General features: G+C 40.5%; 1 protein-coding gene across 1 annotated transcript in view; it reads right to left on the bottom strand.

The window, feature by feature from the left end:
- The window catches only part of GDA (guanine deaminase), a 75632-nt gene that overhangs the window by 39283 nt on the left and 11235 nt on the right, over positions 1-25114 (bottom strand). The window lies entirely within an intron of this gene.

The following is a 25114-nucleotide window of genomic DNA, read 5'->3' as shown; positions in this document are numbered from 1 at the left end:
AAGACTTTTGTTAAGCTGTTAAAGGAAACTCATGTCCAGAGTATGGTAGTAGTATATCATGGGTAAAGCTATTAACACTGAATATAATTGCACATAATAATTGCCCGACAATCAAATCTTAGCATGAATTATGTTGATGCTCTGGTTCTGGCCATCTGCCATAAAGAAGTTTGCTATGTTTTTCTAGTATTGTGGATGAGAGGCTAACAGAGCAATCTCTTACGATAACAAAGCCCTAACAACATGCGCAAAAGCTGGGGAACTTTGGAGGGACACTTAATTCTCTCTTGGTCTGGGTTCCCCATCTGCACCCTGGGGATAACATCAGTACATACTTCACAGGGTTACTGTAAAGACTAAATATGGTAACTGTGGTAAAGATGTTAGCACATCCCTAAAATATATTAAATGCTAGACACATTGTATCTATTGCTGATTCTTTTTTAAATACAGTATTACTGTTTTCTCTATAAAAGTGGACTGCAAAGCCAGAAAAAACAAGGGATAATGGAATATATATGCAGGAAATATCCTGTATTTCATCTATCAATGTAATATTAGAAGAACAAATGTTTTATGGTACATAAAATATTGAAAAAAGACTGCTAAATAGAATGTATCTAATTAATTAGATACAAGGCACTATATTAGCAAGGCACTATACTGTGCAAAAAACAGTGGAACTGAAAATAAAGTAAAATATGTTGATTTCTTTATTCATTGACGATACACTTTTTTTTTAATGGGATTTTTTTAAAAGATTTTATTTATTTATCTGACAGACCGAGATCACAAGTAGGCAGAGAGGCAGGCAGAGAGAGAGGGGGAAGCAGGCTCCCTGCTGAGCAGAGAGCCAAATGTGGGGCTTGATCCCAGGCCCCCGGGATCATGGTCTGAGCTGAAGGCAGAGGCTTTAACCCACTAAGCCACCCAGGTGCCCCTAAATGGGATTTTTTTATTCTCAGAAAAGAAAATGAAAATGTAATTTCTACAAATGAGAAAATATAATTTGATGACCCTGAAAACAGACTGGAATCAATAAGTATCAAAGCATATCCATAATTAATTTAAAAAACACAAAAACAATTTATCTCTATAACTCAGAGATGATTTACCATTAAACACATAAATACATATATGCATACCTACATAAAAACAGTTTGTAAAGCACCTGTATTCACACATTTGAACATATATTTGAAATAAGTGGTTTTGAGGAAAATATAAATGATCAAAAAACTTATTCTGGAGAGACAGGGAAACTGAAGGAACTAGTAACTCTGGAAGAAACTGAGTAAGTTTATTTGTTGTTTCTTTGGGTTTTTTGTTGTTGTTGTTGTTGCTGTTCTTTAAGAGAGAGAGTACGAGCAGGTGTGGAGGGGCAGAGGCAGAAGGAGAGAATCTCAAGTACACTCCTGCTGAGCGCAGAGCCTGATGCAGGACTCGATCTCATGACCATGAGATCATGACCTGAGCCAAAATCAAGAGTCATTTGCTTAACCGACCAAGCCACTCAGGCACTCCATGAAGAAATTTTACTAACATATTAAGTAAGCTTGTGGTTCAGAAACACGCTAATAGAACTAAAATCCCTGTCACAAATACAAATTCCTCCCTTCTAATAATCGAGCCTCTCCCCTGAGGACATGGTTTTCCCTGTGCTTCTCAAATGGTAGGTGTTCACGCATCCGAGTCAGGGAATGAATTGGTTCCTTCCATACCCACCACAATCCTTTCCAAACCATTTCTCCTGAAGCTCCTTGTAAACTAAATTCTTTTAAGACCTGCTCCTTCCAGCTTCCAAGAGCCCCTTTCTCTCATTTTCTAGATTTGTTGATGCCTGGCTCGGATTCTTTCTCTCCACTCCAAGCCCTGCCTTCATTCCTTTGAAAATCACTGCAGACTTTTGACATCATGACCACCCACTTCCATGAATTCATTTTCAGCGACTTTTGCATAAACAAATGAAAAAATGAAGTTCAAGAACTTCATATCACAGTCATAACTCGGACAAGTTCATGACCCACAACTGCTCCACCTCCAAAACTCCTGCAGACAACAATGACCTCTCCTTCCAGTTTGCTATTTCAACTACTCCAACCAGTCTCCCACCTGGACAACCTCCTTTTACCCGCTCCTCTCCACTCTTCCCCAGTCCATCAGTGGTCTTCTTCCACAGTGTCCCTGACGGGCTCAGATTCTGCCACCTATTATTTTATATTTCTTATGTCTTAGTCAACACACATCTGGTAGAAGTTCAGCCTTAACTGAATCCAACTCTCCTCCTCTCTGGGCTACACCTGTGGACCCAGACAGCGCTGGAGCAAAGCACATGACATGACAGAGGGAATATCCATAATCATCAAGGTCAAGTATACTCCTACCAAGGCCTGTGCCTGGCACCCTAAGACCTCTCTCTAGCACTGCGGTCTTTACTCTCAGTAAAACTTACAGAAAACCTAATTGTATAGACACCAAGAGATCATTAAAAATGTTTTTTCAGTAATAGATTAATGTTATCAAATAACTCAGAAGGAATTCAAAGAATTGAGAGACATTGCTATAAAAAAAGATCCTCTCAGTCACATCTACTTGATTTATGTGAAAATGTTTCTCAGCACTTACATCTACAAAAATGGAAAATAAGAAAAAAATTGATGGTGCTCCTATTTTATTCTACCAACAAGCAACACTTGTCCATACATATATTATCTAGTTGGAGGAAAAAACAGCTTTTTGTATTTTACATTTCACAAATTACCATATGGTCCCAGGAAATTTTAAATACATTTATCCACATAAATTTGACGGCAATGCTTGATTAATAAAAGACTTTCCAATATAAAACTATATCACATTAGCATAGACTCTGTAAGGAAAGTAGAACAGAGTTAGTAGTTCAAGAAGAAAAAGGGACCATATAGTATTTTAGATCATTAAAGAGAAGCTAGTTCATGATTTTTTAAAAAATAGATTAAGGTAGATATCAAGTCACTATATTTTTATTCTATCAGATAGATTTTTAAAAGTAATGTCACAGTTCAATTTTAACAGATACATATTTATAATCTGCCAAAAATTATGAGTTTAATAAAAACTATGCATATCAACTTTTTAAAGTGTAAAAGCAAATAGATTTTTAAAATTCCTTTAACACATTAGTTTAAAAAGAAAAATGTAAACAGCCTTTCTCTAGTCAACTCATTCCAGCCCTCCATCATGAAGATTTGAAATCTATCCCCTCTTCAAGTTTCTCACCGCACTTACCCAGAAAAGGATACATTACACAGGCACAAGAGTGAAAAACTGAAAACAATTTCAAAGTCAGTCAATAGGAGGTTGATTAAATACAATGCAACAAAAACTAAGAGTGAAGGGGTGCCTGGGAGGCTTAGTTGGTTGAGTGTGCCTCTTGGTTTGGCTCAGCTCATGATCTCATGGGTTGTGGAAATAAGCCCTGCGTTGGGCTCCGAGCTCAGCGGGGAGTCTGCTTGAAAGATTCTCTCCTTCTCTCTCTCTCTCATCAATAAATAGATCTTTAAAAAAAAGTTACAATGAAGGCTTAGTATCTACCTAATGGAATATTATCCATGATACCATCTTACAGTGTTTTTAAAAATGCAGGTTACTAGATAACATGTATGGTATAATCACATTTTAAAAAATATTTTGCTGGGGCGCCTGGGTGGCTCAGTGGGTTAAGCTGCTGCCTTTGGCTCAGGTCGTGATCCCAGGGTCCTGGGACCGAGTCCCGCATGAGGCTCTCTGCTCAGCAGAGAGCCTGCTTTCCTCTCTCTCTCTCTCTCTCTCTCTCTCTGCCTGCCTCTCTGCCTACTTGTGATTTCTGTCAAATAAATAGATAAAATATTAAAAATATATATATTTTGCTTTTCCTTACTAGTCTCTCCCTCCCCATTCCCCTCCTCTTTAATCACATTTTTTGGTAAGAATATGGTGTGTGTGTTGGCATGTCTGAATGTTGACTGTAGTGATCATTTCCTTAAAGTACATTCTTTGGGATTCAAAATTGTTAATAAGTGGTTTCTTGTAACAAAATCATCAAAGTTAATTCCATTTTAATTGTACATGAAAATGTAAAGTTAAAAAAAAAATAGAATACATAAATGTAATCTCCATTCATGGAGCCTATAGTTGGGGAATTCGGATTCACAAAGACAGATGATACGTGAGACAAGGAAGGGATAAAGAGAGAGCGCAGTGCCCTGGGGCTCAGATGGACAGCAGTGGGTGTGTTCAGTGAAGGTTTCGAAGGCAGAACTCCGGCCAGAGTATCCGGGGTTGGAGAGAAAAGGATGGAAAAGGTAAATAATGACAGGAACAGAGGCAAAAAACTGCAAGACGTAGCGTAGACAGGAGTCTTCTTTAAATACCATTGTAACACTGGGTTGGAGAGAACTTGAATCCACAAATCAAGGACTTATTAGATGGTTTTCTTGCTCCAGCTCATGTATTCACTCAACAATTACTACCTGCATGTCAAACACTACTCCAGGGAGTAGGAACAATTAAATCGATAGGTGAATACGAGGTATATTGCTTGTATTAGTGAGCGCTGTGATGAAAGATAAAGCAAGCTAAATGGTTGAGATAAAATGTGGTGTGTGTTGGATCTCTCTGAGCAATGACGCTTGAGCACAGACTTGCATAAAGGAAGGTAGTAAAACGCTCACATATTCTGGGAGGAACAGTCCAGGCAGAGGGAACAAATCAGGACAAAGGCTCTGACACGTCTACTTAGATTTAAATTAATGCTTGGCAAGTTTTGAGACACCAGTTAGGGATATGGCCCAAGGACTAGAAGAATAGAGATGGTAGCCAGGGGCTTTGTAGATCATGGTACAGCCTTGAGATTTATTTTTAAGGAATCTCTAAAATTATTTTAGAAAATGAATACGGCAAAGTTTTAATATATCGCTGATATTCTCTTTATAGGGCAATAATGGCTGTTTGATCCTGAGTTTCTCTGGGCTTATGGGGCCATTCTTTCCATCTTTCACCATTTCATGGTACCTGTTATGACTCACGACCTTCCTCCACAAGTCACAGTTTAGGTAGGCTCTCTGGCACATACAGAAATCATTAAAAACCAGGTTTCATACAATCAAAAAATCAGACATGGTGCCAGCTGACCAGAACCTTCTCATCTGAGCTCCTTTTTTTCCAGATGAGAAAATTGAATCCCTTCTGTTAAGGAAACCACTCCAAGTGCTCTATCACTTGAAACTGTGCTGTTTAGGATGAGCAGTACTGAGAATGTCAGCAATACTAAAGCCAGTATCGGATGAGTAATGACTGTCAGCTAATGAAAAAACTCTCTCAAGATAGAGGCTTCAAACACCAGATGGCAAATTTGGGCAAGATGTTTGTTGTTATGAAGAGTAAACTGCTCTTTGGGTCACTGCAAAACAGCTGGGTCAGCCAACAAAATAAGTTTGCCAAACTCTGCTACAGACTCCTAAAAAGACTCATGTAAGTTAAAACTGTATAATTTGAGGGCGCCTGGGTGGCTCAGTGGGTTAAGATGCTGCCTTCGGCTCAGGTCATGATCTCAGGGTCCTGGGATCAAGTCCCGCATCGGGCTCTCTGCTCAGCGGGAAGCCTGCTTCCTCCTCTCTCTCTGCCTGCCTCTCTGCCTGCTTGTGATCTCTCTCTGTCAAATAAATAAATAAAATCTTTAAAAAAAAAACCTGTATAATTTGAAAACCACCCCAGTGGCTTACACGAACATGTCCAAAAAACTTTATCCTATTTATGACTGGTTTTTTGATTGGCAATAGCTTTTTTTTTTTTTTTTTGGCAATAGCTTTTAATAATTATTCCTTTTAACTTTAGAGTTTAATAAAATACTCTTGGAGGGGCACCTGGGTGGCTCAGTGGGTTAAAGCCTCTGCCTTCGACTTAGGTCATGATCCCAGGATCCTGGGATCAAGCCCACATAAGGCTCTCTGCTCAGCAGGGAGCCTGCTTCCTCCTCTCTGCCTGCCTCTCTGCCTACTTGAGATCTCTGTCTGTCAAATAAATAAATAAAATCTTTAAAAAAAATACTCTTGGAAAAGTGTAGTATTTTTGGCTGTCTTATTTTTTTTTTCCTGGCTGTCTTATAAAACCTTATTTTGCTGTAGAATAAACGTGATTTTTGATAGATAAAAAAGTAATTTTAGTAATTCTTCTGATCTAATGACATCACTGGTGATTCATTGGCATTTAGTAACTTTTTATTAGAAAAATAAAACATGTTCTAAAATGATGGGACATCTGATAATAATAATAATAAATATTATTAAATGTACTTATTGTATGCAGACACTTACAGTAGAATACCAACTAACACATGTGGAAGGAATGATAGAAAGTTAGCATTGGGCAACCATCATTGTAATAAATGAGTCATGCAAAAATTATCAATGAATGTGGTACATAATGAACTATGGAACACTGAAAAGAAATAAAATAAAATGGAAAAAAAACTAGTGAGAGAAAATTTTGTAGGAGAACAGGATATTTATATAAATTCAAAATATCTCTCCACATAATTTATTCTACATTGAAAATAATAACTTCTCAGTGGAAAAATCTACTACCTGAAATCACTACATACAAATACTTTAGGAAATCACTACCTGAACCAAGTGAACAAAGTTAACATTAAGAATAATGGGATTAAAAAAAAAAAGAATAATGGGATAAACCAGTATCATGCGTCTGGGCTATGATGCACCAAGAGCACAGCACCAGTTTCTGTGGAATTCCTGCCAAAAAATAAAAAATCTGAGTCTAATCATGAGGAAACATCAGTGAACCCAAACTGGAAGACATCCTAAAACAAAACAAACAAACTGTCCTGTCTTCTTGGAACTTAGGACAGTTAAAACTTGAAGATCTAAAACAAAACAAAACAAAACAAAAAAACCCCAAACAAACAAAAAAAAACCAAACAGGGGTGCCTGGGTGGTTCAGTGATTTAAAGCCTCTGCCTTTGGCTCAGGCCATGATCCCAGGGTCCTGGGATCGAGTCCTACATCGGGTTCTCTGCTCAGCAGGGAGCCTGCTTCCTCCTCTCTCTCTGCCTGCCTCTCTGGCTACTTGTGATCTCTGTCTGTCAAATAAACAAATAAAATCTTTAAAACAAACAAACAAACAAACAAACTTGAAGACCTGTCCCAGGTGAAAGGCAACTAAAAATTCATGGTAGGTATAAACAACCTGTGAAGTCAGTGGGCATCCTGACCCAGAAGGAGGAAAAAGCTATTAGGGACATTACTGGGTCAGTAGGCAGAGTTTGAAGGGATCTGTGGACAATACGGCAGATTTAGATCTACATTAATTTCCTGATCTAGACGATTGTACGTGATTATGTAAGACAGCATCCTCATTTTTGTTTTGTTTTGTTTTGTTTTGAAATACATACCGAAGTATTTAGACTAGAACAGGATGTTTGTAACTTACCCTCAGTTAGTTCAGAATAAAAATATGTCTATATACATACAAAATACATATACACATATAAAACATGTATATATGCGTACCGGGGCAGGGGAAGAACCATGAAACAAATGTGGTAAAATGTTCATGGTAGGGAACCTGGGGGAAGGCTATATGAGAGTTAGTCAGAGTATTCTTGTAGCTTTTTAAAAGAATTTTGCAATGATTTAAAAATAAAGAAATCTTTAAAAAAAATTTTTTTTTTGGTCTACTGATTTGTCAGAGAGAGAGTACAAGCAGTGAGAGAGGCAGGCAGAGGGAGAAGCGAGGAGCCAGATGTGGAGCTCAGTTCCAGGACCCTGGGATCATGACCTGAGCCAAAGGGAGAGGCTTAGCCAACTGAGCCACCCAGGCGCCCCTAAAATCTTAACTACGAAGCAAACAGTGTACTGTTTAGAAATACAAATATTCAAATGAAAGTATCATCACAAGTAAGGACATGATAAGCAGAAAATTTAGGATCATGGCTCCCTGAGAGGGGAATGGGACGGGAAGGGCATCTGGGAGCCTTCAAAGAAAGCTGATGGTTCACCGTGTCTTCATTCATACCCCACACACAGGCATTACAACTTTTCTTTTTTATGTGAGCAAATATCTGAGCAAAAACAAGTTCTCTGCTCGTAATAAATGTTATTTTTTAACATCGAAATCATACCACACAAAATGTTCATGCTTAGCATCTGTGGAACACTCAAATCACCAACAGGAAACACGGTGAGTAGGGTAGAGGCAGTGGGAAAACAGAATGACACAGATCTGATATTGACAGCACCTAAACTAGCAATCTAAAGTGAAGTCATACTGGGGCACTTGTTTTGGGACTCTAGTGTTGGCTGAGGTCATGACCTCAGGGTCCAGGGATCAAGCCCCATGTCAAGCTCTACACTCAGTAGGAAATGTGCTTGAGGACTCAATCTCTCTCTCTCTGTCTCTATCCCTCTCCCACTCCCACTCTCTCTCTCTTTCTAAAATAAAAAAATAAATAAATAAATCTTTTTTAAAGATTAAAAAAAGAATTAAGTGAGATCATATATGTCTCTTTAAGCAGTCAGTAACATGGGAGACGACCTCTACATGTCCCTGATAGTTTGTGAATGGCTTTTGGATACAAATTGTTACACCCAAATTTATTCATTTCCTAAATTCAAAATCCCTTGAGGCCTTAATCAGTTTCTGGAATAGGGGTAGTATTGTCATCAAACATTGAGTCGAATTCACCCCAAATCTCAAAACCAAGGTATTTACCCCAAAGATACAGATGTAGTGAAAAGAAGGGCTATCTGTACCCCAATGTTTATAGCAGCAATGGCCACGGTAGCCAAACTGTGGAAAGAACCAAGATGCCCTTCAACGGACGAATGGATAAGGAAGATGTGGTCCATATACACTATGGAGTATTATGCCTCCATCGGAAAGGATGAAAACCCAACTTTTGTAGCAACATGGATGGGACTGGAAGAGATTATGCTGAGTGAAATAAGTCAAGCAGAGAGAGTCAATTATCATATGGTTTCACTTATTTGTGGAGCATAACAAAAAGCATGGAGGACATGGGGAGTTAGAGAGAAGGGGCTTGGAGTAAACTGGAAGGGGAGGTGATCATGAGAGACTATGGACTCTGAAAAACAATCTGAGGGGTTTGAAGTGGTGGGGGGGTGGGAGGTCGGGGTACCAGGTGGTGGGTATTATAGAGGGCACGGATTGCATGGAGCACTGGGTGTGGTGAAAAAATAATGATACTGTTATGCTGAAAATAAATAAATGAAAAAAAAAACACAACACATTTGAATCATTAACCCATTAAACAACCCAATAATTTCAGTTGCTATCTCACAAAAGACATCTTCAGAAACAAATTCAGCAAGCGGACACCTGAGCATGAATTTAGGAAAAGCATTCATTTTCTCTTTTGGAAACTGAAAGGTGAAAACAATAGTCTACAAAGTTTATTTCAACAGACTGTAGCAGGCACATAAATACTGATAAGAAAATGCTGGCATGCACGAAAGTACTGGCCACACAAATTTACTCCTTTGTTTTTTTTAAACGTGAAATCTGCTTAGGGACCTGTTATAGGTTGGAGTCAGTCTCCCTAAAATTCATAAGTTGAAGTCCTAAACCTCCAATACCTCAGAATGTGACTGTATTTGGAAATAATGTCTTTACAGAGGTAATCAAGTTAAAATTAAGGTCATGAGGATGGGCCTGAATTCAATAGGAATTGTGTCCTTATACAAAGGGAAAAAACATGGGTGGGGGGGCGCCTGTGTGGCTCCGTTGTTAAGGATCTGCCTTTGGCTCAGGTCATGATCCCAGGGCACTGAGACTAGGCACTATATAGGGCTCTCTGGTCAGCGGGAAGCCGACTTCTCCCTCTTCCACTCCCCCTGCTTGTGTTCCCTCTCTCCCTGTGTCTCTCTCTGTCAAATAAATAATCTTAAAAACAAAAACAGGGAGAAGATGCCATCAACAAGCCGGGGGAGAGGCTTAGAACAGATGCTTCCCTCACATCTCTCAGAAAGAACAAACTCTGCTGATACTTTGATCTCAGACTTTTTAAAAAATTTTTTTAAAAAATTTTTTTATAAACATATAATGTATTATTAGCCCCAGGGGTACAGGTCTGTGAATCTCCAGGTTTACACACTTCACAACACTCACCATAGCACATACCTTCCCCAATGTCCATAACCTAACCACCCTCTCTCTGGCCCCCCTCAGTTTGTTTTGTGACATTGAGAGTCTCTTATGGTTTGTCTCCCTCCCGATCCCATCTTGTTTCATTTATTCCTTTCCTACCCCCCAACCTCCAACGTTGCAATCTCCACTTCCTCATATCAGGGTGATTTCAGACTTTCAGTCTCCAGTTTAAACAACCAACTGGTTTGTAGTACTTTGTTCCAGCACTCCTAGTAAACTGGTACCAGACTCTATAGGAGGAAGGACTGGAAGACTAGTCTAATCAGTAAAGGAAAAACACTGCAGAGACTCTCTTTGCTTTCCTTAGGCACCTCATATGAGAAGTTTGAGGTAGTTAAAAAAATACTAGGGTGCCTGGGTGGCTCAGTGGATCAAGCATTGGGCTCCTGATTTCAGCTCAGTTCATGATCTCAGGAGACTGAGCCTCAACTTGGGCTCCATGCCCACCAGGGAGTCTGCTTGAGATTCTCTCTCTCCTTCTCCCTCTTCTGCTCTCCAACTTAAATAAATAAATAAATAAATCTTTTTTTTTTTTTAGAAAAACAACACTATACTGAAGAATCAAGATTCTGCTATTTAGGAGTTCTGTGAAAACAGGCAAATCCCATACCCTTTCTGACTTACTGCTCTCAAAAATGTGGTAATAATATATGTGCCACATTTTTCGATCCTAAAAGACAAAATAGTTTTTTTTTAAAAGATTTTATTTATTTATTTGACAGACAGAGATCACAAGTAGGCAGAGAAGCAGGCAGAGAGAGAGAGGGGGAAGCAGGCTCCCCGCTGAGCAGAGAGCCCGATGCGGGGCTCGATCCCAGGACCCCGAGATCGTGACCCAAGCGGAAGGCAGAGGCTTAACCCACTGAGCCACCCAGGCACCCGACAAAATACTTTTAAATGGATATATATAAAACACTCTATGAAGTGTTAAAGCTCTCTGTAAACATCAGGTATTGTCAGTAGTGTTAATTTTTGACACAGTAACCAGAGTAGTATTTCAGGAGACAACTGCTGACACAGTGTGCCTTGATTTCAGAAAGGCATCTGATAGCACCAGTTAGCTTTGTTGGACAAGACTGAGAAGGGCAACTGGGTGACGACAGAGTTGGAGATTTCATATCTGGTTATATATTTCTACTCAAAGAGTTGATTAATACAATGACCGACGCATGTCTGGAGATCTCAAGAAACATCACTGAGCTTCGCCCCAGCTGTGTTCTTTTTCACAGCTTAGATGTGAAAAGGATAACAACTTGGAAAAGATAATTTATTCCCCAGATAGCAAAATCAACTTTTAAAAAGACATCCATAAGCTAACACTAAAAGGAGAAAGCTTAGCCAGAATGTAAGTAGAATCTGACATTTATATGTAAGAAAAATCAAATGCACAAGGTAAAGATGTTTGAGACTTGATAACCACAAGGACCATGAGTTCAAAATAAGCAATGTGGAATAACTACCCATACAAACAGATTCTAACTAAGGTCAGATATATAGAAATATAGGCAACCCTTGCTTTGCATGGATCTGATACACATCAATTTCAGATAACACAGTTTAGTTAAACAACACCAGCTCCCCAACGATGTGGTTCAAATAGCAGTTACTATGGTCTATCATCTGTTACTCAGTTCACACACAGACAGCAAAGTGTGTAGTTGTGTTCCCTCCTTGACTTCTAGCAATAAACTCATGTGGCATTTTACAAAAATAAGAATCAAAAGAGTGAATTGACTAACACAGATGAAAGTTCAGTAGAGAAGTGAAAAGCAATAGCACAAAAGTGAAATTTGGATCTAACACAAAAGGAGTTAGAGAAGAAATAGCTGAGTACGGGAATTTTGACGGTAACACCATTTGAAAAATTCTAGATCTACAGCCAGAGGAAATTAGCAGAGTGGACGTATCAATGTAAAGGAGAATAGTGATTGTCTTAGAAGAAGTGATACCAGCAAAAACTTCCTATTAAAGGAACTCTTAGAGAAGTATCTCAGAGAAATTTCATAACACTGAGAGTTCAAGAGATAAAATCTTGGAAGCTGATCTAGAAGCTGGATGACAGTTTGCCAAGGCAAACGAAAGACATCCACTCTGTGTAGTAAATTATAAAATTAGATGAAAAACATAAGCACTGTCCAAACTACTCTTGCTAACTGCTTTTTAATGAAGAAATAAAACACTGTAATTCCCTATTTCTAATGTTTTAAATTAGAGTGTAGTAAATGAATACTTGTTTTACTGTTTTTTTTTTTTTTAATTTTATTTCCCCATGTATTCAGATTGGAAAGAAAATCGTTCAGGTTTTAACAAAAGCTTAAGATCTCAATAATCATCATTTTCTCATTGATTCTTCTTCTTCTTCTTCTTCACCTTCTTTCTTCTTCTTCTCCTCCCCCTCCCCCTCCTCCTCCTCCTCCTTCTTCTTCTTGTCCTTCTCCTCCTTCTCCTTCTCCTTCTTGTTCTTGTTCTTGTTCTTCTTGTTCTTCTTCTTCTTCTTCAAGTAGGCTCCATGCTGGGCCCAACATGGAACTTCAAACTTGTAACCCTGAGATCAGGAACTGAACCAAGAACAAGAATCAGTCATTTCACTGACTGAGTGACCCAAGTGTCCCTTCTCATTGATTCTTAAGATTACTTTGCATGATTTCAGTTTTCATAGTCATTTTTTCCCAGTCTTGCTCTATTTTGCCAGGTGAGGACAGCTTTTTTTGGCCAAGTCCTTTTAAGCACTGTGTACAGAACTAGTTGCTTGTTTGCAGTTGTGGAGGGATGAACTGAATTGAGATGTTTTCAGGAAGGTGACCAGATTGTGGAAAACCCTGACATCAAAACATGAGAGGAAATTCTAAGTGGAAATGACAGTATTTCTCCGAAGAAGAAAGAAGCCAAGAAGATTACCATATTTACAAAGAATGGATACACCATCACATAAATGTGTCACTCCAGAGCAGCTGAAGCAGCTTCAATAATAGAATATTCATCAACAGAGTTTTTCAATTTCATGAATAGAAGAAACTTCTAACAATTAAAAGTGGGTATAAATGGAAGTCACTGACTCACAACACAGTGAACTTCTCCTAGTTGGAAGTGCCACACAGAGGATGACTGACCATCTGTTCGGTTTGTTGTAGCAGAAATTAATTTCTACACAGGGTGAGAGGGGAGGCTCCTTCCACAACTCAGATACCAAACACCCATGTGGTGGCTCAAAAACATGTCCACAGATTCTTCAGCACTCTTCGCTTCAAAAGGTGGAGTCTGGTCTCCTTTCCCAACCTTACAGTGGGCCAAACTTAGTGATACACTGGGCATGAAGCATGTATGATGGTATGTGCCTTCTAGCTTTCACCTGGCTCTTTCACTCTTGGGTTGTTATTCTGGGGGAAGCCTCCAGCCATGCCATGAATTTACTGAAGTAGCTCTAGGAGAAGCTCTTGTGTGGAAATACCATGGATTGCTGCCAACCACTGTAAGCACTAGTATATAGTAATGTAAATCAACTTGAACATTGGAAATGGATTCTTCAGCCTGAGTCAAGCCTTTCGTCTTGGCCAACATCTTGACAGAGGCCTCATGAGAGATCCTGAGGCTGAGTCTTTCAGTTGAACTGCTCCTGAATCCTTAACCCAAAGATACTGTAAGGATAATACAGTTGTTTCAAGCCCCTCCATTTTGAGGCAATCTGTGATGCAGCAATAGTTAACCTAGATGATCCATTTTTGATCCAAGCACTATGGGTATGTTGCAGTCTCGAGAAGCCTGCTCACACAACCTCTCCTTTCCTTTCCTTTCTTTCTTTCTTTTTTTTTCCCCCCACTTCTCTTTTAATAGCTCCAAACCACAACTGCCAAAAATTAGTTCCTATCACTGAAGGATACATGATTATACAATGGTAATCTGTTGTAAAAGTAGAAAGTAGACAAGGAATCTAAAATTAATTCCTCCCACTCTGCCTGATTATTACCCCACATTCAAATCTGCTGAGAAAGATAAATGCAGACCTCACAATTAGATCTTTAAGTTCTCTTTAGTAGGAATGAAGCCTTTCAATAGTTCATCTCTCAGGTGCAAATGGTCAGTTAAACAAGTGCTGAGCCTTTCTACTCTTCATACATAAAGGAACCAAACTTAAAGGTCTAACCTAGACTTCTAAGAACTCCAGATTGATGTATTTGACATTTTACTTGATAGCTCATTAGTATTTCTCACAAGGGACTTCAAAGTCAACATGTCCAAAATGGAATCCATGATCTTAGTCCCAAACCTAGTTCCTTTCCAGGGTTCCTGTTCTAGAGAATGGGACCTCATCAATTCAGCATACAATTCAGAAACTTTTCTCACATCTCTTTCTTACCCTCTGCTTAAACCCTCAATGGCTTCCCAATTCATTTAAGATGAAGAAAAGTTTATAACATGATCTACAGGGTGATGATGGATGGTTGCCTAATCCAATTTCAGCCTAATCCAGTGCCTTGTCTACACCTCCCTTACTCTCTCTGCTCCACCACACTGACCCCATTCGGACCCTGTAAGCACCCTACTCTCCCCACCATTGGGCCTTTACATAAACCTACCCTCTGCATAAACACCTTTACTTTCCTTTTGCCCGATTAACTCTATACCTCTTTCTTATTTCAGTTTAGTTGTCTTTCCTTAGGACACCTTTCCTGACTACCTCAAATTCCCCATCCCTATCCCCAATTAATGATTCTCAAAGCACCAGACACCTTTTCTTTATGGAAATACAACATTGTGACTAAATGGACAAAATCTAGAACCAGTCTGCCTGGCTTAAGTCCTTTCCCGTTGCGTGAATTTTCAGCAAGTTACTGAAACTCTCTGCTGTTCTCTCATCTATAAAGTAGGGATAATAGTTATGAACACTTTGTGACAATTTAATAAGATAACGCACGTAAAGTGTTTAGCATGGTGGCCAACACATCATAGACATCATGAAAGCCTGAACTATGGTTTAATTACATTTGCAATTCATAATCTCACGTGTATTCATAATTAATGTTATACTTATATCTGTCTTTATCATTAAATGGCAAATTCCACAAGGGTGGAGATGTCTGTTTTTACTCGTTATCATACTTCCATTTCCTGCCACAGTCTTAGCATATGAGCGGTGATTGCTAAATCCTGGATGGATAAACACATGAATGTGATGTAGTGCCTAGACTCTGGAGAACCTTGAGATGTCACATTAAGTTTAGGCTTCATGCTCTAGAAGTTTTCTTTAACAAGAATCACATGTGAAAATTAATGGAACAATGATGGTAAGTAAGTTGGGAGAAGAGTTTAGTGACAGAAGAAGTCTTACTCTACCCTCTGAATGGTTCATTTGGGTGAAGGCAATGGCCAGTGTAGAGTAGCAGGATGTGGGTAGAATGTTAAGAGAGGACCCACATAATATGATAGTACACGGATGTGGGGGAACGGTTAAGGAAATGGGGTGTGTGTGTGTGTGTGTGTGTCCATATACATGTATATATATATACTAAAGACTCTGGATGAGAGACCGAGGACAGAAGGACAGAACTATGGAAGTATGGAAGCCAGGAGGAGATGTTGGTTTGTGGGTAGGGAGAACAGATGGGGTGGAGGAACAAGACTTGCCGACAGAGCTGCCCCTAAAACAGGGGCGGCCACAGGACTGAAGCACTGATGGTATCCAGGTCTGGAGACAGAGACTGGAGACATCTGTACAGAGGTGAATGAGAACCCTGGGCAAGAGGCTGACATCGAAGAAAGACAAGATCGTGGAAAAGGATCAACAGGAGAAGCCTAGGGTTTACAGCTGATTCAATGAGCCCAGAAGGGTGAAGGGAGCCAGGAAACAACCTGGGAAAGGGGAAGCCAGAGAGACAGAGCTGGGGAGTAATGACATAGAAGTTCATTTCCACCCACTCTTTTAGAATTCAGGTGAAGGGTCAACCGCGTACTCCCTGCAACCTTTTTGACCTATGCCCCTCAAGCAAAACAAGGCGCTCCTTTGGCACTGTTTACATGCATCTGCCAACAGCAATGTGGAGGGCTAAAAAATGGCCAGTCACAGCCGGTTCCTAATCCTTGTAACCTGTAAATGTTATCTTATAGAGCAAAAGAGATTCTGCATATGTGGCTAAATTAAGAATCATAACATGGGGAAATTATTCTGGATGATCAGAGTGGGTCCTAAATGTAATCATGGGTCCTTAGTAAAGGGGAGATAGAGATTTGACACAGAAGCAGAAGCCAAGGTGACCACTGAAGCCAGATGCTGGTTTGGAAGATGAAGCGAGGGTCCAGGAACCAAGAACAGCAGGAAGGCAGCTCTAGAAACTGGGAAGGGCAAGAAACAGATTCCTCCTTAGAACTTTCAGAGGGGACAGGGTCCTTCATTTTGGCCCAGTAAAACTACCTGCAGACTTCTGACCTCCAGAAATGTCAGAGAATCAAAGTGTATTGTTTTAGGCTACCAGGTCTAGCTAATTCGTTAGAGTAGCCAGAGGAAATTCACACAAGCTCTTCATTCACTGCATTGTCATTTTAAGTGAGGGTGTATGTCTCTCCATTAATATATAACCTCCTCAAAAGACACTGATGCTCTCAGACCTTAGTATTCCTGGCACCAAACAGAGCACCAGACACACGAAGACACTCAAATAAATATTTGGAAAATGGCTAGAGGGAAGGAAAAAGAGAATCAGAAAAAGAAGAAGAGAGAGGGAGGGGGCTTCAAAATAGAGGGATGGTTGACAAAGGCCGACTCTTAAGCTTGAAACCGATAATTCAAGTGCACAGAACTTGGGCAGGGTTGAGCTTCATACCCTCCATTCCACTCCCCAGAAGCCAGGAATCCCAAAGCAAACTGGGAGCAGGCCATCTCTAGGACATCAGGGCAGAGATCAGGTAGATGACACCAGTATATCCTAAGGTGAATCCTAACCCCAGCCTTATTTCTAACCCTTGCCCTAGGCCAAACAGACCCAAAGGTAGCATCATCTGAGTGTGTAGGCTCAGGATCCACAAAGGCCTGGGTGTGCATACGAGCTCTGCTTCTTACTATTTGAAAAGCCTTAGATGAGTTACTGAACTTGTGTAAGGCTCAGTTTCTCACCTGTAAGACGAAAACGAATAATTCTTCCCCAGATTAAGCGAGATGATGAATGAGACGCGTCAGGCATGGGGTAAGAACTCAAGAAATGTGACTTTCTGGCTTTCTTATTTCTTTTTTTTTTTTTTTTTTTTTTTAAAATACTTTATTTATTTATTTGATAGAGAAATCACAAGGAGGCAGAGAAGCAGGCAGAGAGAGAGAGGGGGGGAAGCGGGCTCCCCGCTGAGCAGAGAGCCCGGTGCGGGGCTCGATCCCAGGACCCTGGGATCATGACCTGAGCTGAAGGCAGAGGCTTTAACCCACTGAGCCACCCAGGCGCCCCTGGCTTTCTTATTTCTATGTTTCTATCAAAGCCAGACCGCACAGCATCAGGTAAGGCCCTGTCCCATGAAAACTGGGGCTGGAAACAAGGCGAGGAACAACAGGTCCTGGTCAGAGCTCGAAGATTCCAGGGCAGGCCATGGTCCGTGGCTGCACTGGAAAGAGAACAGAGGTCCCTAGAGGTGGAAGAAGTAGGAGGTCACATTGTCTACATGGTAATCGGGGAAGTGGGAATCTGTGTTCATTATTGAAAAAAGAACCTCCCAGGCGCCTGGGTGGCTCAGTGGGTTAAGCCGCTGCCTTCGGCTCAGGTCATGATCTCAGGGTCCTGGGATCGAACCCCGCTCGGGCTCTCTGCTCAGCAGGGAGCCTGCTTCCTCCTCTCTCTCTCTCTCTGCCTGCCTCTCTGCCTACTTGTGATCTCTCTCTGTCAAATAAATAAATAAAATAAAAAATCTTAAAAAAAAAAAAGAACCTCCCTGCTTCCAAACTCATCTCCATCTACACTCTCCTCCCTAAGGCCACAGGGACTATCCTTCGAAAAGAGAGCTCTGGTCACGTGTCACTCATCTACCGAAAAACGTTTCTACCAACCACATGACTGGAGGATTAGAGCTTTCAGTCTTACACCCTGACTTCCAGGAAGCGAAAGGGGCTGGAAGTTAAATAAAACACCCATGGTCAGTGATTTAACCCATCCTGCCTACATAACGGAGCCTTCACAGAAGCCCACAGGGGTGCAGTTTGGAGAGCTTCAAGACTGGAGCACTCCATGCCCTTTCCCCACACCTCGCTAAGTATTTCTCCCATCTGGCTGCTCTTGAGTTGTTTCCTTTTACAATAAGCCAGTAATCTAGTGAAAAATATAAATAAATAAGTAAATCAATAAATATGTTTCTATTTCCTCATCATTTCCAGAATACAGAACAAATGTCCAAGACAAAGCATTAATAGTACATTTAGGGTACCACTATTTGCTGGGGAAAGAAAAGAACACATAACAATATTTTAATATATAACATATATATTAGCTTGTATATTTTGTACATGATCTTTAGAGAAATACATAAGAAATTGGGAACGGAGGGGCACCTGGGTTAAGGCCTCTGCCTTCGGCTCAGATCATGATCCCAGGGTCCTGGGATGGAGCCCCAAGTCAGACTCTCTGCTCAGCAGGGGACCTGCTTCCCCCACCCCCTCTCTGCCTGCCTCTCTGCCTACTTCTTGTGATCTCTGTCTGTCAAATAAATAAATAAAATCTTTAAAAAACAAAACAAGAAATTGGAAACAGAAACCGGTTGCCTGTTGGAAGAGGGCAATACCATGTCCAGGCTACTGGAACAAGGAAGGACACTCTCGAGTCACTCCATCTCCTTTGGTGCACTGGAGATTTCCTATCATGTCTGTGGACTTTCTCTCCAGGTATATTTTTTTTAAATCCCAGTTCCAACAGTTATCAGCTGTTTGACATTGACAACTGGTTACTTAATCTCACTAGACCTTTGTTTCCTCCATAAAATGACAATAAGACTACCTCCCTCATAAAGTGGGCATGAGCATTAGATGAGATAACACAAGTAAAATGCTCCAAAGTCTGCCTGGTATAAAGTAACACCAGTGCTACCGGTTTCCATAAATCCGCTGGGCAAGACACTCTCCCATCCAAGTACTAACCAGGCCCAGCCCTGCTTAGCTTCCAAGATCAGACAGGATAGGGTGTGTTCAGGGCGGTATGGCCATGGACTGGGCAAGATACTCCAAAGGGCCCTCTAGTTACAAAATAATTATATGTTGCCTAAGACCTTTTAAGTAGTGTTTTTAGGTAGCACTTGTAGAACAGAGGGGAAGCATCAAGGTCTTTTTTTCTAGTCTGAAAGAGAAGCAGTGAGCAGTAAGCTCTGATGAAATGCACAGCAGCCCCAGAGGTCCCCAGCTCCCAAAAGAAGAAAATAAAAATCCTTTCGAGAGGACCACATCCCTGTACCCATTTCACAGAGAAGACGCACAAAGAATACTGACTAGCCCATGAACACACAATCGTCTGAATAACAGAATCCCTTCTCCAGTTCAGGTATCCTAACTTCTAGACTAATATATTTTCCCATAATGCTGATTATTTTATAAAGTCCCCTTTACACACAGCTCCACAAAAGTCCAGTTTTTAAGGTCTTAAAAAGATCTGTACTGGACGAAGACAAAAATAAGCTTTGTTTGTTCTCAGACTTTATGAATACTCCTTGCCTCTTGCTGTATCCTTTATATAGTTCCAAGAGAGTCATTTTTGCAAAATTCTTATGTGCAAATTCCCTCCCCCTCCCAAACTACTGCAACCGGTTCATTTCAAGAGCTCTGGGATAATTATGTGTTTTCATGAACACAGCATCATTAGTCAAACCTGCGGGTCCAATCCAACTTTCCTGTTGTATTTTTGTGGCAACTATAGAATGGTATTTGACGTCATATTCTCTAAGTTTAAGGAGAAAAAAAAGCTTTATCTTTCTTTCTGTTTGTTTGATTTACAAACTCCCCTCTCTTCATCCCATTTGCTCCCTGGATGGGACACAGTTGTAAGAAATAATAAAAATTGCCTCCTCCTGGAGGTTCAGATGTAGGGCACCATTCCTGGGTCTCAAACCCACGTTTTTTTAAATTTCTATTTTTTTCTATCATATATAGTGAAATTGAAAACTTCTTTGTCTCAGTGGTCACATTAATCACAAAGCTTTCCCCAGTTTCCCCTGGAAAACCAAATGTTTTTCAATTTCTTTTTTTGTTAGTTTGGATTTTTGGAGTTTTGTGTGTGTGTGTTTGTATGCTTTGTTTTGTTTGTTTATCAATTTCTAACGTCTGGTTTCACATGCCCGACGTATTGTAAGCTTCTCCGAACTCCACAAACTCAACTCCCAAAGCTCATGAAAGAGACTCAGAAGTCCAGCTCCTGGCCTTACAAATTTCTTTCCTGGGTGAAGATGGATGGCGGCTATGAACCGATCCTAGTTTACTTCCCACAACTCCCAAGGCCAAACTACTCACTGTTTCTAAAGCTCTCACATGTAACAACGCAACAGTGTTGTTGAAAACCTGGTTAAGAATTAGCTAATTGCGGATCTCGGAAAGGACACAGAATCGCTTTGGAAGGAGCACTGACAAACTGAAAGAACACCTTAGGAGTTTTCTTTTGTGCAATAAAAAGCCAAAAGCAAGCAAAAATTTTACCACAGAAAGTGCTGACTATGCCCTAAGTGCTGACTATGCCCCCCACCCCGCAACGCCCCGGGCACAGCTGGGCAACAGCATAGTTTTTCATTGGTGCCAGAGTGGCTCAAAGTACAGACTTAAGAACTAGACCATATGGGTTTAAATCCTAACTCTGCTAGTTACCAGCTATGTGACCTTGAACAAATGTCCCTTAAATTGTTATGACTCAGTTTCCTCACCTGAAAAATGGAGACATAATGGTACTCAAGTCCCAGGGTTGTTGCAAAGATTTAGTTAGTATATATCAAAGACTTAGACCAGTGGCTGATACATCAGAAATGCTATACAAATCTTTTGCCTTTATTAAAAATAATCATTTTCTTGGTTATTCACCCCCCAAATATTTGCTGAGCACATTCTATTTACTAGATGAGCTTGGAGCTCACGGCAGCGGCACCACTAGTGAAAAGAAACTACTTTCATGGCAGTCCGTCTTCCTTTGCTTATCAGTTTTCTCAAGAACATTCCAACATTTTCTAAAAATGCCAAGTTTGGGTTGTTTTCCAACTGTTTCATGAGAGTTACTGCATATATATATATATATACATACGTATGTATGTATATATATATACATACGTATGTATATATATATATACATACGTATGTATATATATATATACACACAAACACACACAAATGCACATATATATATATATATATATATATATATATATGCCCAGGATGGGGAATTACATTGAGGTGCAGGTGCTGACAAACCAGGGCAGCTCGTGTGCTCGCCAAGTGATACCAACTAGTAGGCCAACACGCAGCTTCTGGAATTCAGTCATAAACCTCAATAAAATCGGAGACACCTTCAGGTTCATCTGTCAAAGTCACATCTGTGCATGCCAAGAGCCTGTGACTGGGCGCCTGGCAATCAAATCACTGCGTACAGAGTTGGGGAGGAGAAATTCCCAGATTTGGCAGGAAGTTGCTTAAAATATGCTTCTCGACCTCCCTTTTGTCACATTGTGCCATGCATTTCAACGGGTAACAATCCAAGGCAGCACACACTGTTGAAAGGCACATATATGCCCATCAGACTGCTAAGGATTCCGGGATCTGTAAGAAATGATCCTCACCTTTCAAGAGTTTATCTTCTAGCTGAGGAAATAAAATATGGGCGCATATAGGAAACTGAAAACAACGCATGGCAGCATGTTTGCACGGGCCAAATTGGCATTACAGACCGAGCTGAGAAAACTCACAGAAGGGAAAAATCAGGGAGAACTAGAAAAATCCGGCTGTTTTTAGGGGGAGGTGATGGGTAAGGTATGCATAGGGGAGAATGAGAGACAAGAGTATTCAAGCTCTGGACTAAAAGATGGAGAAGCCCAAACACAGGACTCAATGTAACTGATGTGAGTTTTATTGCCATTGGTCACTTTACTGTATCTCTACATCCTCTCCTCGTACTTCTTACTCTATCTGTCCAGTGATTGGGCATTTTGGAAGCATCCAGTCCTCTCCAGGTTTCTGGGTATAATTCTCCTCATTCTAATTTCAACTTGCATAAATCGAGCACAAGTTTTCCTATTTTTCTCCTTCTTCTACTTGAGTGTCTGGACAGAGAGGGAAAATGAGAATGATTACACAAGGCTGTGTTCATACACGTAAGGACTGCCTTCTCCTTCTTAGCATGAGTCATTTATAGTTGTTTTTCTCAGCTGGATTAAATCTTCTTTTGTAAGCAATCCACCAGGAAGGAAGGAAGGAGTGAGGTTTTCTCAGTGGCGTTAGAGAAACTGGAAGCCCCAAAATGCTTTCCTGTAATCAAACTGCATCTTGAAATAAGGAAAACATCTGGTTTTTGTCTTTCCTCGTTCCGTTTGTTTATTTTTGTTTAATCATTTAAAAAAGATCTCGAAACTAAGGAAAAATTATGCCTCTCCCATTTGATCTTACTAACATGAGAACGATTTCACTCCTAGAAACCTGCACTAGAAAACGAAAATACTGTCTGAACCCCCAAGATTTCCAGTAACAATGAGATGCTAAATTTTATTTCTGAGATAAGACAGTAAAATGATTATTAAGTAGGCTGCAGCTACTTCTAAGCTGTGGCATATACATGTTTGCCAAAGCCTTGGCATCTACTCAAACATTTGCAAGTGGGCAATACCAGCATGCTTACATAACTTACGGAAGTGAGACATTTGTATAAAGAGTCCTCACATAACCTGAGAATTGGAGAATAAAACATACTTGATTTATTTGTATTTTATTACTATTAAAGGTACCCTATTATTTTTCTGGTGGGATAAACAAAAATATTACACATTTATTCTCTCAAAAGAGTTGTCTATGATCACCATCTGCATTTTCTTATCTTCTGCCCATTCCAAAACCCAAATCAAGCAGATTGTCATCCTCTTTCTTCAGCAAAATAAGTTTTCTTAAGGTCAACAATAACCTCAGGTTGTTAAATCCATTGCACATTTTCCCAGTATTATTCCTTCTGTAACATCTACCATCTGCTCTGTTCCCTCCTTCTTGAAGCGGTCCCCCATCCTTTGCCTTCTATAACACCACCCTCCCACGATTACCCTCTGACCCTTGGGTTGCTCTTCTCATCCTACTCATTCTCTTTTAATCCAAACTCAACCACTGCAGTTAATATATCCCTGTTCTCTTCTCAACCCTTATTCCACATTTTACATCTCCCACTCAGATATCTGCTCAGAGCTTCAGACCTATAAGCCAACACCTACTATCTCCACGTGGATGTCACAGGGGCATCCCAACTCAGCATGACCGTAACAGACCTCTGAGTCTGCCCTTCCTGGGTGGACCTCTTCTTCTGGTCTCTCAACCAGTGATGGTGAACACATCCATCCAGTTGTATAAGCTTGCAACCCAGGGGAAGCTAGTCCCTAGTCCTTTCTATCCAACTGGTCACCAAATCTCACTGATTTTTGCCTCCCTCTTATGTCACAGATCTGCCATTTCTCTCCAACTCTACCACCGCCTATGTATCTCTTTCCTGGTCCACTGCAATGACTTCCAACTCATCTCCTCTAGCAATGACTCTTGCCCTTCTCCACAGTCTAGTCTGTTTACCTGCAGTTTTACTCTGTTACTCTGCAATCCTTGTTTACATATACATTTTTCAATGCAAATCCGATCTATCTTCCTCTACCTAATATCCTTCCCTGGCTGCCCACTGCATTGCCCTGGGATAAATGAAAAAGCCTACAATACCCTGATGCTTCTCGCTCTGGCCTCATCTATTTCCACCAACCTTCCTTCTCCAGCCTCTGCCAATGCATTCCCAGTTCTTTCTCCCCATTGAGTCTCTGCACAGTTTCTTCCTCTATCTTTCTTTGCCTAATGATCTCCCTTTGAACCTTCAAAACTCAATTCCAAGGTCACTTCCTTAGGGTTCCCTTCTTGAAGCCTCTCTTTAAAATAACCAAGTCCTCTGGCTTCACACTTCATGATACTCGGCAGCTTTCTCTTCTAGAAATTTTATACTTTTCCATGCTCATTTGATTTTTGACTCTGAGCGCAAATAAGGCAAAACCTGCCTCTCTTTGGCTCCCCCCTTTATCCCAACTCCTTGAAGTCTTTGCTCTTTCCTCACCAGCTATCAGTTTGTACGCGCCCCAAGTGTACTAGCCCCACAGGACTGGGGAGGCCACAACAGGCTGCATCATGGGGAGGTTCCCATGGTCCTACTGCCTGGGGACCTAGAGTGGCTTCTTTCTGTGCTTTATACTTCCAAAAGGGTTAAGGTTTCCATGAGACGACTCCACACACGGCAGGAGGAAAACAACTTCTAGATGAATAGTATGGAGGGAAACCTCTGCCCCATCTGTGCTCCCAAAGGAATAGGATACATAGCACAGCAGTCTGTTCTGTCCTTTCTTTTATTCACAAGCATTTACCGAATGCCAATCTGTGCTAAAACACTAGGTACTAGGAGGGACAGGAGATGGATAATAAGAGCTACTATTCATTGAGGGCCTACCATGTTCCAGGACCGTAAATTGTAAGTGGCAATTTACAAGCAATTTTTTAAGGAAATTACCATTTTATGAAGAAGTGAACACTTCACAAACCACAATATAAAACCAAAGGGAATAAGCAGGTCTCTATAATCTACAATATTCCAGATCCTTAACATAGTCCAAGTTAAAGACATTTGAGAATTTTATGAGGTCTCAGAGTTCCAATTAAAACCTACTTTTCCAGGTTCTTAATTATTCACTAGGACACGAAACTAAT

This window comes from Mustela putorius, unplaced genomic scaffold (genome assembly GCF_011764305.1).
Source record: "Mustela putorius furo isolate JIRA1106 unplaced genomic scaffold, ASM1176430v1.1 tig00003854_pilon_pilon_pilon, whole genome shotgun sequence".
Taxonomy (NCBI): domain Eukaryota; kingdom Metazoa; phylum Chordata; class Mammalia; order Carnivora; family Mustelidae; genus Mustela; species Mustela putorius.
Note: the sequence above shows the minus strand (reverse complement) of the source record. Positions and strands in the feature narration are given on the sequence as shown.